Source organism: Phoenix dactylifera, unplaced genomic scaffold (genome assembly GCF_009389715.1).
Source record: "Phoenix dactylifera cultivar Barhee BC4 unplaced genomic scaffold, palm_55x_up_171113_PBpolish2nd_filt_p 000386F, whole genome shotgun sequence".
Taxonomy (NCBI): Eukaryota; Viridiplantae; Streptophyta; class Magnoliopsida; order Arecales; family Arecaceae; genus Phoenix; species Phoenix dactylifera.
Window position 1 is genome coordinate 137,536 of NW_024067833.1, and position 14,228 is coordinate 151,763.

Below are 14,228 nucleotides of genomic sequence, written 5' to 3' on the forward strand. Positions count from 1 at the left end.
CAAATTTCAGCATATTTTCAACTTAACCCATTGAGAGCATATTTGTAAGTATCAAATCATATTCATTTGAGATAATAAACGCTCTAGAGAATTAAACTCAAAGTATAGGCTATATATAACTAAGACAAGTAATGGCAACACAAGGAGATTCATCAAAATCAATTCATAAAATATTCAAGGTATGCATGATATGATGGTAACTTTTGAATAAGATGCAAAATCTAGAGAGATTGATATGTCTAAAGCTCCCCTTCAAAAGATACATTCTTCTTTAATCATTCTTTTCTTTTTGTTGAATTTCAGATTTTAATGATAAGCGTGAATAAAACCAAAATTCTATGATATCAAGAATGTAAAGTGATCTAGAGTTTTTCAAAATTTATAGCAATCACTCTTTTTCATCTTTGAAGAACAAATTATGCTTCTTCTTAATCTTTGAGAAAATATACTGAAATATTAATCAGAAAATAATTCATTTGAAGCTCAATTTCTTTCAAAAGCAATTACATTTTTTTTCTTTTAAGAGTCATTTGAGTGAACTGAAATGTTTCTAGCTTTAAGATCATTCACTCTTTTAAAAATAGCTTTTTCTTTTAGTGATGGAAGCAACAATCATGCAGAAAGGGATATAGAAGATCATTCAGGTGAATGTTTGTAGAATTTAATTTCTTACTTATAGATTCACAGCAATGTATACATGAAATACAATGAATCATTTTAATATCAAAATAAAGTTATATATTTAGAAACATTTGTTCGCAATCAAGATCATTGAAAAATATATCATTTAAATCAATTTTAGTACACTTTAAAGATAAGAAATGATATGTTTCAGATGCGTATCAGAGCAATCAACCAAGGCATCAAAATTAATTCTGTTTTTCTTAAGTTAAGATATTTATTTAGGAAGCATATAACTAAGGTTACAAAAATGTAACGATATATGCATTTTTAAATTAAGTTTAAGCTTTTATACAAAATTGGATTTTGAACTTCCTAAAGATTTTCAAGGAGGCTTTCAAAGTTATAATTTGAGATATGTATCTTCCACATTGTAGCTCATCTTAAATTATTGCGATTGAAAACATATATTTTAAACATATTAGAGAGCATATTCAGAATCTTTGTATTTAATGTTGAGTTTTTGTACGAATTAGAACATTATGTATCAAAGTTAGGCAAGTTGAAGAATAAAACAAAATCAATTCATTTTTTCTAAATAGAGATATCCTTCTCTTCTTCTTTTTACAAATTTATTCAACTTTCAGATTTCAAAGATGATCGTGAACGACAAATCTAAAATTTCTTTTTAATAATATCAAAAAAAAATTTATGTAGTATTTCAAACATTCAATCAAATTATCCAAGCATGGAGCATCATAAAATATTGAGAACTCATAATCCAAAACATCATGCCACATTGATGAGAGTACAAAAGTGAAATTTTCATATTATCTTAATTAGTATTATAGCTAATCTTTATTAATAAAATTAATTAATTAATGCTTTATCTGTGTCTGAGTGCATGTAATTCAAAAGACCCTATAATGCTGGATTTTAGCCCAATGCCCGGTAGTTCGAGCTCAACAAATCCTTAGCGTCTCATCTGAGCCTCACGTCGCCCGTCATCCGCATGCAATCCATATCACTGTAACCACATGTTTCAGCTAGCACATATGCCCGCATCGTGGAGCTTCCTAGCATCATCAAAACCGTCCATGTGGCTTTCCAAGCATCATGGCATCTCCTCCATGGGACCTAAATCAAACCCAAGGGACCTAAGCCAAACCGGCTCTTCAATTCAAGCCACATCTCATTCATGGTTTCGGATTCCCCTGTTTCAAGAATATCCAGCTGCATTCATTTTTTCCCATCATTCATCTATACTCAAAACATCAACGGCAGCAAAGGGAAGAAGCCAAACCGTTTGCATTCCACTTCAGCAATCCCCCATCCGCTCGAGCACGCATCTATGAACGTCCATGACAGCATGAAACCAAGACGTTTCCCCTGTTTCCTCCCAGCTCATCCACGCGTTCCAGCAGACAAATCCTTAGCGATTCGACTTCCTTCATCCCGTATCTCAAGCAACCACGGATCATCTCCAAGCCATGAAGTCTTGCATTCAAATCTAACATCAATGTCTACAGTTGCTCAAATTCTGCAACGTTCCCAGCCGAGGAGTCCCAAGCCATGTCTCTTCCGCTCCCAGTTCCTAAGCGTCCACAACGCATCCTTCGGTCTTCCCAGCCACACTGCTGAAGGTGTCTATAAAAGGAACTCAAGAGAGAGGAGCAAGGGCCATCGGGTGGAGGTAGAACCAGCCGACGGAAGAAGAAGAGATTAGCAGCCGACGGATCTAAAGGGGATCCATCCGGAGCATCTCCTCTTCCAATCTAACCCGCCGACGGGAGAAGAAGAGGACAGCTAGCCGTGCGACGAAGGAGGAAGAGGCCAAGGGAGGATCTACCAGCGGAGCATCTCCTCTTCCGATCAATCCTCTCAGCCGGGCAAGAAAAGAGGAGAGCCCACGAGAGAAGAAGAAAGGAAACAGAGTACTCTGTTTCCTAATCGAAGAAAGAAAAAAAAAAGGGTTTATGTTTATTTTATTTATTCTATGCTAATCCCTTTTAGTTATAAAATTGCTTGCATCTCATATGGATAGCTAAATATCTTTTAGCTAAGGCTAAGAAAAAGCCTAGCATTTTCTTCATGTATTTCATTTAATCATCAATGGGATTTTAATGTTATTGATTTGATTTATGGTGCAGTAAATTTATAGAAATTATTTCAAACTTATATATTTTCTTTGATTTGTTATTTCCCCCGGGTATAACAGATGCTTAGAAATCCCTGTAGTTTAAAATAGAATTACTGTAATGCTGCCCATAAAAACTAAATCTATTTTATTATGATTAATAGATGATTTTAGGAAAGCATGATTAAGTGCTAGGCTGAATCCTAATGCCTTAGTTATATTTTTAAATCTGAATATTAGTTAGCCTTAAGTTTTTTTTGTTCACTGTCAAATCCCTGTGGATTCGATCTCGGACTCACCGAGAATATTACTTTGCTACACCCTATACTTGGGGTATTCTACATTTAATTTTTCTTTTTAAAAGAGCAAGATTAAAATTGTAGCAAGTTTTTGGCGCCGTTGCTGGGGATTTGCAACGTGCGAACGAGAACAAGGCTGAAATTTTCAATTCTTTATTTCTAGTTCTTCAATTTTTCTTTATTTTTAACACAGCTGAAATTTCAAATCTTTTCAGATTCAAGGGTGACACAAGCAGGACCAATAACGAGGAAGATTAAGATCACATTTTTGGATTTTCGGAGTGAACGAACTCCGGCCGTGAGTATTTAAATTAATTTTTCTATTTTGTTCATACTAGTCCTATTTTTCCTAGATTATAATTTTATTCTTGTTTAAAAAAAATTAAAAAATAAATAAATAAATAAATAAATAAAAAGAAAAAAAATTTAGCTAGTTTGCTTGATCAACTATTCAACTGCAATTTAATGTCATGACATAAAATGATAAAAATCTTCTTGATTGTTGCATATAGTATAAAGCATTTGCATAAAATAATCTAAGGGCTGAACCCATTAAAAAGATAAGGTCGGAATTTCATCACTCGTCCTTAGCCCAAAAATCATCCAAGTGCATAAATATCCTAAGCCTAATTAAAATCAACTAGACATTGGCTCCTAAGGATATTCGAGCTCAATAGGACGAAGACCACCGAAAGTTGCACCAATTTCGCTCTATTATCTGGTCGATGTCTAGGCAAGCTTTGTCCCTTTAAGTGATTAAAGGGAGACAGTTTCTGTTCGAGGAAAGTGGGTTTTAAGTGGGACCTTTGCTACATGCATCGTCACCCCTCCACTTACCTGGGAGCTTACCTGGTCGACAAAGGTTAATAGACCGGATTGGAGGCTTAGGTGTCCTCTTCAACCCAGTTAGGAGCTGTCTAGAATTTTTAGGAAAACCTTAGAAATTGTTGAGTGATGCATGTTCTAATTAAACTTTTGTTTTACTGTATTAGGGTGTTTGTGTAAAAATAAAAATAATAATAATAATAATAAAATAATAATAAAATAAAAAAAAAACTTAGTATATGCTGTTGTGGGAGAGAGATAAAATGAATAGATTATTTCGAGTTGAATCAAAAGATAAAAATTTAATTGTTCAAAATTCAAATAATCAAATGGAAGATAATGGTAGTAATCAGGGAGATAATGAATTTCAAGATGACTTACCTATTAGAACGCTTCGTGATTATCTACAACCCACTAGGACCAGTACCCCATCCTGTATGGTCATTCCTACTGCTGCGGGAGCTTTTGACATGAAACCAGGAATAATCCAATTACTCCCAAAGTTTCACGGACTTGATTCTGAAAGTCCCTATTTGCATCTTAAAGAATTTGATGAAGTATGTTCAACACTTCATTTCAATGATGTCACTGAAGAGGTAGTTAAGCTTAAATTATTTCCTTTTTCTTTAAAAGAAAAAGCTAAATCATGGTTACACTCCTTAAGGCCTAGGACCATAGCTACCTGGCAAGAAATGACAAGAGAATTTTTAAAGAAATTCTTCCCAACACATAAAACAAACACACTTAGAAGAAATATCATGAACTTTGCACAAAAAGATGGAGAAACATTTTTTCATTGTTGGGAAAGATTCAAGGACCTTCTACTTGCTTGCCCACATCATGGATATGAAATTTGGAGGGTCATTAGTTTCTTTTATGATGGTTTGTCCTCCAATATGAGACAATTTGTAGAAATGATGTGTAATGGTGAATTCATGAGTAAGGAACCAAATGAAGCCTGGGATTATTTTGATCTTTTAGCAGAAAATGCACAAGCTTGGGATACAACAGATAAAAATGAAAAATCAAAAATAGCACCTAATGCAAAAGGAGGAATATATCTTATTAAAGATGATAATGATGTCAATGTAAAAATTGCTAATCTGACTAGGAAGGTTGAAGCCATGGAATTAAGCAAAGCCAATATAGGAAAAGCACAAACTATTGTTGAAAGTATATGTGGAATTTGCGAGAGTAATGCACATGTAACCAAGGATTGTCCTACAATCCCTGCTTTTCAAGAAGTGTTGCATGATCAAGCAAATTTCACCAATACTTATAAAAGACCATTTCCAGAAACATATAATCCTAGTTGGCGAAACCATCCTAATTTTAGCTGGAGACACGGACCCACTGCCAATGAATCTCAAGGGAATTCTGTTCCTACTCCTTATGTGCCACCACATAGGAAATCCCTTGAAGATACTTTGCAAACCTTCATGCAAGGGCAGACTCAAATAAATCAGAATACAATGCAATCACTCCAAGAACTTAAAAATTCTGTAGGTAGAATTGAGGCTCAACTTAATATTAGGGAAAGAGGGACATTTCCAGCCCAACCTCAATCTAACCCAAAGGGTCAACATGAGGTCCATGAAGCAAGTTCATCCCAACCTAAATTTGAGCAAGTTAAGTCTGTCACAACCCCTCGGAGCGGAAAATTAATTAATAAAGAAATTCCAACGAAGGATGATAGACCTGAAAAATCCATTGAGAAAAGGGATGAAAATAATACTGAACAAGATGATCCAATACCTCATCATAAAATAGTTGCTCCATTCCCTCAGCGCTTGCTTGCAGCTAAAAAAGGAGTACCTGATCAAGAAATTTTGGATATCTTTAAACAAGTAAAGATTAACATTCCTCTATTAGATGCCATTAAGCAGATCCCATCTTATGCCAAATTTTTAAAAGATCTTTGTACCATAAAGCGAAAGCTTTATGTACAAAAGAAAGCTTTTCTAACTGAACAGGTGAGTGCTATTCTCAAACACAACACCCCACCTAAGTATAAAGATCCTGGTTGTCCTACCATATCTTGTATCATAGGAAACTTCAGGATACAACGAGCCCTTCTTGATTTAGGTGCAAGTGTTAACTTACTGCCCTATTCAGTTTATGAACAGTTAGGACTTGGTGAATTAAAACCCACCAAGGTTACTCTCCAACTTGCCGATCGATCTATAAAGATACCAAGAGGAATAGTCGAGGATGTACTTGTCCAAATTGATAAATTCTACTTTCCAGTCGACTTCATAGTATTAGATACCCAGCCTGTCATGAACTGTACCACTCCAATACCTGTCATTCTAGGCCGCCCATTTCTAGCTACTTCCAATGCTTTGATTAACTGTCGAAATGGAATAATGAAAATGTCATTCGGAAATATGACTATAGATTTTAATATATTTAACATTTGTAAACAACCCGATAATGATAACGAAAATGATGAAATTCATGGAGTTAATCTGATCGACTCCATTGTAGAGGATGCTCTTGTCCCATCTCTTTCTTCTGATCCTTTAGAAACATGCCTAACTCATTTCGGAAATACAGATATCAACCAAAACTTTAGAGAAATCAGTGCTATATTAGATTCAGCTCCTTTGTTAGATACAGATAGGTGGAAATCTCGTTTTGAAGAATTGCCCACACGCAACAATAGTCCTCTACCATCTAGTGTTCAAGCACCTAAACTTGAGCTAAAGCCTTTGCCATCTGAGCTCAAGTACGCATACCTTGGTCAAGAAGAGACTTTTTCTGTGATCATATCATCCCAACTCGAACAAAGTCAAGAACTAAAATTATTAGAAATTCTCAAAGAGCATAAGGGAGCATTAGGGTGGACAATTGCTGATATCAAGGGAATTAGTCCCTCAATTTGCACTCATAGAATCCACTTAGAAGCTGATGCCAAACCTTCTCGTCAACCTCAACGTCGATTAAACCCAAACATGAAGGATGTGGTTAGAGTAGAAGTTCTGAAACTTCTGGATGCGGGTATGATCTACCCAATTTCAGATAGTAAATGGGTAAGTCCAACCCAAGTGGTCCCGAAAAAATCTGGTGTTACTGTAGTCAAAAATGCCAACAATGAATTAGTTCCAACTAGGGTCCCCACTAGTTGGCGTGGATGCATTGACTATAGGAAACTTAATTCTGTTACTAGGAAGGATCATTTTCCTCTACCTTTTATTGATCAAATTTTAGAAAGGTTAGCAGGTCATAAATATTATTGCTTCCTAGATGGCTATTCAGGTTACAACCAAATTGCAATTGATCCTGAAGATCAGGAAAAGACCACTTTTACATGTTCTTTTGGCACATTTGCTTACAAGAGAATGCCTTTTGGATTATGTAATGCTCCTGCAACCTTCCAAAGATGCATGCTCAGTATTTTCTCCGACATGGTTGAACGCTTTTTGGAAGTTTTAATGGATGATTTTTCGGTTTTTGGCTCCTCTTTTGAAAACTGTGTGGACCATTTAAGACTAGTCTTAATTCGGTGTGAGGAGAAGAATCTAATCTTAAACTGAAAAAAGTGCCATTTCATGGTAACTAGGGGAATTGTTCTCGGGCATGTCATTTCATCTGAAGGAATTGAAGTAGACAAGGCTAAAATTGACTTAATTGCTAACTTACCCAACCCAAAAACTATCAAAGATATACGCTCATTTTTGGGTCATGCAGGATTTTATAGGAGATTCGTTAAAGATTTTAGCTCAATATCTAAATCCTTATGTAATCTCCTTCAAAAGGAAACCCAATTTGTGTGGTCTGAAGAATGTCAAAAAGCTTTTGATAAACTCAAAAGCTTGCTGACCTCTGCTCCCATCATGCAACCACCTGACTGGTCACTTCCTTTTGAAATTATGTGTGATGCCAGTGAATATGCAGTTGGGGTAGTTCTAGGGCAAAGAAAAGAAAGAAAGCCTTATGTTATCTACTATGCAAGTAAGACTTTAAATAGTGCACAAAAGAATTACACCACTACGGAAAAGGAACTACTTGCCGTAGTATTTGCACTAGACAAATTTAGGTCTTACTTGATTGGATCCAAAATCATTATCTACACTGACCACGCTGCCCTTAAATACCTTCTTTCAAAAAAGGATGCTAAGGCGCGTTTGCTTAGGTGGATCCTTCTGCTCCAAGAATTTTTTATAGAAATAAGAGATAAAAAGGAGTAGAAAATGTAGTAGCTGATCACTTGTCCCGTCTGACTCTTTCAGATTCCTTAGACAATTCACCCATAAAAGACACTTTCTCTGATGAGCAACTTTTTGAGATCACATCTTCACCCTGGTTTGCAGACATTGCAAATTTTTTAGTCACAGGTGAACTACCAAGTCATTGGAATAAACAAGACAAAAGAAAATTTTTGACTGAAATAAAAAAAATTTTCTGGGATGATCCTTATCTTTTCAAATACTGCCCAGACCAAATTATTAGGAGATGTGTACCTAATGACGAATTTATTAGTGTCATTTCCTTTTGTCATTTTGAAGCTTGCGGTGGTCATTTCTCTGGTAACAAAACGGCTGCAAAAATTTTACAGTGCGGTTTCTATTGGCCCACCTTGTTTAAAGATTCCCATAACTTTTGCAAAGCTTGCGAGCGTTGTCAAAAGTTAGGTGGGATAACTCGTAGGAATATGATGCCTCTCAACCCAATTTTAATTATCGAAATATTTGATTGTTGGAGAATAGATTTTATGGGCCCATTTTCTCCTTCATTCGGAAATTTGTACATCTTAGTAGCTGTGGATTATGTCTCCAAATGGATTGAGGCAATTCCTTGCAAACATAATGACTACAAAACTGTTCTAAAATTTTTAAAGGAAAACATTCTTTCCAGATTTGGAATGCCTCGAGCCATCATCAGTGATGGGGGTTCACACTTCTGTAATAAGCCTTTTGAGGCTTTAATGCGAAAATATGGGATCACCCATAAAGTCGCCACCCCTTATCATCCACAAACAAGCGGACAAGTTGAAGTATCCAATCGATCAATTAAGAATATTCTGGAAAAAACGGTTAACCCAAATCGCAAAAACTGGTCTTTGCGTTTAACTGATGCACTTTGGGCTTATCGTACTGCTTTTAAAAGTCCGATTGGTATGTCTCCGTACCGTCTTATTTTTGACAAACCTTGTCACTTGCCTGTGGAATTGGAGCATAGAGCCTATTGGGCTATTAAGAGATTTAATTTTGATATGGATAAAGCTAGTTCACTACGCAAACTTCAACTCAATGAACTAGAGGAAATCAGGAATGAAGCATATGAGAATGCTCGAATTTATAAGAATAAAATGAAAGTCTTTCATGATAGAAATATTATGAGAAAAATATTTGAGCCTTCCCAGAAAGTTCTATTGTATAATTCAAGACTTCATTTATTTCTAGAAAAATTGAGATCTAGGTGGACTGGCCCATTTATAGTTAAAACTGTTTATCCGTATGGAACCGTTGAGATAGAGAATCCAAGCACCGGTAATATTTTTAAAGTAAATGGCCAATGTTTGAAGTTATTTTTGGACAACTTTACCCCAGAAGTTGAATCGACCAATCTGGGAGATCCTGTTTATCAGGATTGATCTCTATATCTGCTAGAGATCCTCTGTTTATACATAATTTTTCTTTCTTTCATATGACAATTGGTGAGCAACAACAGTGTGCAGTCATTCTATCAGGTAAATTCTAACCTTCAGCCTTATTATCCTTCATACAATCATATTTAATGCATTCATGTTGAAACATTGGGGACAATGTTGAATTTAAGTTGGGGGGAGAGATTACTATATTTTTCTATATATCATACCAATTGTCATATATTTCAAATTTCAAAAAAAAAATAAATAAATAATACAAAAATAATACAAAAATATAATAATAATAGTAATAATAATAACAAACATATATTTTGTTGCATTTAATTACCACTATATTTTTCAAAGAAATAAACATGTGCAGCTATTAAGGCAAGGAGCATATTATGACTTATCAGAGACCTATTATTAGATCCCCACACAAGTATTCAATGATAATAGGAAAGCCTCAGGAGTTCACTTGTGTTACCTATTTATTTGTTGACCTTATTCGCAAAAGAAGTACGAGTGTCCTTGTCTTAAAGTCCATGTTTTGGTTTTCACATAAAGATAGAGTTTGAAATTCCCGGCTAGATCACCTAGGTGCCTTATATTCTGACCTTGGTTGACCTATAGTCACAATACAGTCACATTACATATGTATATATATATATATATATATTAAAAAAAAAGAAAAAAAAAAGGAAAAAAAAAGAGAGAAATAATATTGTTTGCCTTCACTGAGTAACCGGGCCTCTTGCCTACAAAGCAGCGAGTGTTCGCGTAAAAAGGTGAAAATGACTGAAATAAGTGACTAGTCTGGCCTCGTGGCGTAGTCTGGTTCGAGTAATTAAGTCCGAGGGGTGTTTCACCTAATGCCTTGAGCCAACTGGATCAAGAGTCATTGACCCAAAGCTCGTTACATGGACCTTACTAGAGCCTAATGGAGTTGGACTGTTGTAGTCACTGTGTGAAAAAAAAAAAATAAAAATAAAAAAATAAACATGAGTAAGTTAGTTAAACTTAAACCAAATGACATGTGGATGACTGATTTGACTCCATTATTTTAGAACTCTGTGTACCTGAGATGTCTAGTTGGGATTGATAGCTTTATTTTTATATGCGAACCATTCTGGATAAATAACATGTGGTATTCGGAAAATTTAGTAGACCGGGAGCTAACAAATGGTAGTTAACACTTGTGAATTTGAGTAGTGCACCTAGAACTCAAAGGGTACCCAATTGTGGTGGAGGTATAGGTATTCTGAGACGTCACATTTACATTTGCCTTAAGAGTTGCTATGTTTTAAAGTATCTTCTAACTTAAAAACGATGTTTGTGGATAACATCACTGCAAACCCTCACGAGACAACACTCGTCCACTAGGATAACCTAGGGGTTTAACGGCTTGTTGCACATGCTAAGTGCAATCGTAATGCTCTACGAAAGTGAGTATTTATTCATATTGATATATATATATATATTAATAAAATAAACAATACTTTTGCACCCTCATTTTATCATTTTCACACTAAATTGCTAGAGACTAGCAATAAGCTAGTTGGGGGGTGTGATGAGAGTACAAAAGTGAAATTTTCATATTATCTTAATTAGTATTATAGCTAATCTTTATTAACAAAATTAATTAATTAATGCTTTATCTGTGTCTGAGTGCATGTAATTCAAAAGACCCTATAATGCTGGATTTTAGCCCAATGCCCGGTAGTTCGAGCTCAACAAATCCTTAGCGTCTCATCTGAGCCTCACGTCGCCCGTCATCCGCATGCAATCCATATCACTGTAACCACATGTTTCAGCTAGCACATATGCCCGCATCGTGGAGCTTCCTAGCATCATCAAAACCGTCCATGTGGCTTTCCAAGCATCATGGCATCTCCTCCATGGGACCTAAATCAAACCCAAGGGACCTAAGCCAAACCGGCTCTTCAATTCAAGCCACATCTCATTCATGGTTTCGGATTCCCCTGTTTCAAGAATATCCAGCTGCATTCATTTTTTCCCATCATTCATCTATACTCAAAACATCAACGGCAGCAAAGGGAAGAAGCCAAACCGTTTGCATTCCACTTCAGCAATCCCCCATCCGCTCGAGCACGCATCTGTGAACGTCCATGACAGCATGAAACCAAGACGTTTCCCCTGTTTCCTCCCAGTTCATCCACGCGTTCCAGCAGACAAATCCTTAGCGATTCGACTTCCTTCATCCCGTATCTCAAGCAACCACGGATCATCTCCAAGCCATGAAGTCTTGCATTCAAATCTAACATCAATGTCTACAGTTGCTCAAATTCTGCAACGTTCCCAGCCGAGGAGTCCCAAGCCATGTCTCTTCCGCTCCCAGTTCCTAAGCGTCCACAACGCATCCTTCGGTCTTCCCAGCCACACTGCTGAAGGTGTCTATAAAAGGAACTCAAGAGAGAGGAGCAAGGGCCATCGGGTGGAGGTAGAACCAGCCGACGGAAGAAGAAGAGATTAGCAGCCGACGGATCTAAAGGGGATCCATCCGGAGCATCTCCTCTTCCAATCTAACCCGCCGACGGGAGAAGAAGAGGACAGCTAGCCGTGCGACGAAGGAGGAAGAGGCCAAGGGAGGATCTACCAGCGGAGCATCTCCTCTTCCGATCAATCCTCTCAGCCGGGCAAGAAAAGAGGAGAGCCCACGAGAGAAGAAGAAAGGAAACAGAGTACTCTGTTTCCTAATCGAAGAAAGAAAAAAAAAAAGGGGTTTATGTTTATTTTATTTATTCTATGCTAATCCCTTTTATAAAATTGCTTGCATCTCATATGGATAGCTAAATATCTTTTAGCTAAGGCTAAGGAAAAGCCTAGCATTTTCTTCATGTATTTCATTTAATCATCAATGAGATTTTAATGTTATTGATTTGATTTATGGTGCAGTAAATTTATAGAAATTATTTCAAACTTATATATTTTCTTTGATTTGTTATTTCCCCCGGGTATAACAGATGCTTAGAAATCCCTGTAGTTTAAAATAGAATTACTGTAATGCTGCCCATAAAAACTAAATCTATTTTATTATGATTAATAGATGATTTTAGGAAAGCATGATTAAGTGCTAGGCTGAATCCTAATGCCTTAGTTATATTTTTAAATCTGAATATTAGTTAGCCTTAAGTTTTTTTTGTTCACTGTCAAATCCCTGTGGATTCGATCTCGGACTCACCGAGAATATTACTTTGCTACACCCTATACTTGGGGTATTCTACATTTAATTTTTCTTTTTAAAAGAGCAAGATTAAAATTGTAGCAAGTTTTTGGCGCCGTTGCCGGGGATTTGCAACGTGCGAACGAGAACAAGGCTGAAATTTTCAATTCTTTATTTCTAGTTCTCCAATTTTTTTTTATTTTTAACACAGCTGAAATTTCAAATCTTTTCAGATTCAAGGGTGACACAAGCAGGACCAATAACGAGGAAGATTAAGATCACATTTTTGGATTTTCGGAGTGAACGAACTCCGGCCGTGAGTATTTAAATTAATTTTCCTGTTTTGTTCATACTAGTCCTATTTTTCCTTGATTAGAATTTTATTCTTGTTTTAAAAAAATTAAAAAATAAATAAATAAATAAATAAATAAAAAGAAAAAAAATTTAGCTAGTTTGCTTGATCAACTATTCAACTGCAATTTAATGTCATGACATAAAATGATAAAAATCTTCTTGATTGTTGCATATAGTATAAAGCATTTGCATAAAATAATCTAAGGGCTGAACCCATTAAAAAGATAAGGTCGGAATTTCATCACTCGTCCTTAGCCCAAAAATCATCCAAGTGCATAAATATCCTAAGCCTAATTAAAATCAACTAGACATTGGCTCCTAAGGATATTCGAGCTCAATAGGACGAAGACCACCGAAAGTTGCACCAATTTCGCTCTATTATCTGGTCGATGTCTAGGCAAGCTTTGTCCCTTTAAGTGATTAAAGGGAGACAGTTTCTGTTCGAGAAAAGTGGGTTTTAAGTGGGACCTTTGCTACATGCATCGTCACCCCTCCACTTACCTGGGAGCTTACCTGGTCGACTAAGGTTAATAGACCGGATTGGAGGCTTAGGTGTCCTCTTCAACCCAGTTAGGAGCTGTCTAGAATTTTTAGGAAAACCTTAGAAATTGTTGAGTGATGCATGTTCTAATTAAACTTTTGTTTTACTGTATTAGGGTGTTTGTGTAAAAATAAAAATAATAATAATAATAATAAAATAAAAAAAAAACTTAGTATATGCTGTTGTGGGAGAGAGATAAAATGAATAGATTATTTCGAGTTGAATCAAAAGATAAAAATTTAATTGTTCAAAATTCAAATAATCAAATGGAAGATAATGGTAGTAATCAGGGAGATAATGAATTTTAAGATGACTTACCTATTAGAACGCTTCGTGATTATCTACAACCCACTAGGACCAGTACCCCATCCTGTATGGTCATTCCTACTGCTGCGGGAGCTTTTGACATGAAACCAGGAATAATCCAATTACTCCCAAAGTTTCACGGACTTGATTCTGAAAGTCCCTATTTGCATCTTAAAGAATTTGATGAAGTATGTTCAACACTTCATTTCAATGATGTCACTGAAGAGGTAGTTAAGCTTAAGTTATTTCCTTTTTCTTTAAAAGAAAAAGCTAAATCATGGTTACACTCCTTAAGGCCTAGGACCATAGCTACCTGGCAAGAAATGACAAGAGAATTTTTAAAGAAATTCTTCCCAACACATAAAACAAAC

The 14,228-nt window shown here is 35.8% G+C and overlaps 1 non-coding gene across 1 annotated transcript; it reads right to left on the reverse strand.

The window, feature by feature from the left end:
* Nucleotides 1-4,622: 4,622 nt before the first annotated feature.
* LOC120105873 lies at nt 4,623-4,729 on the reverse strand. Its single transcript, XR_005508133.1, has one exon. It is a non-coding gene; the product is annotated as a small nucleolar RNA R71 (small nucleolar RNA).
* Between the last annotated feature and the right edge of the window lie 9,499 nt (nt 4,730-14,228).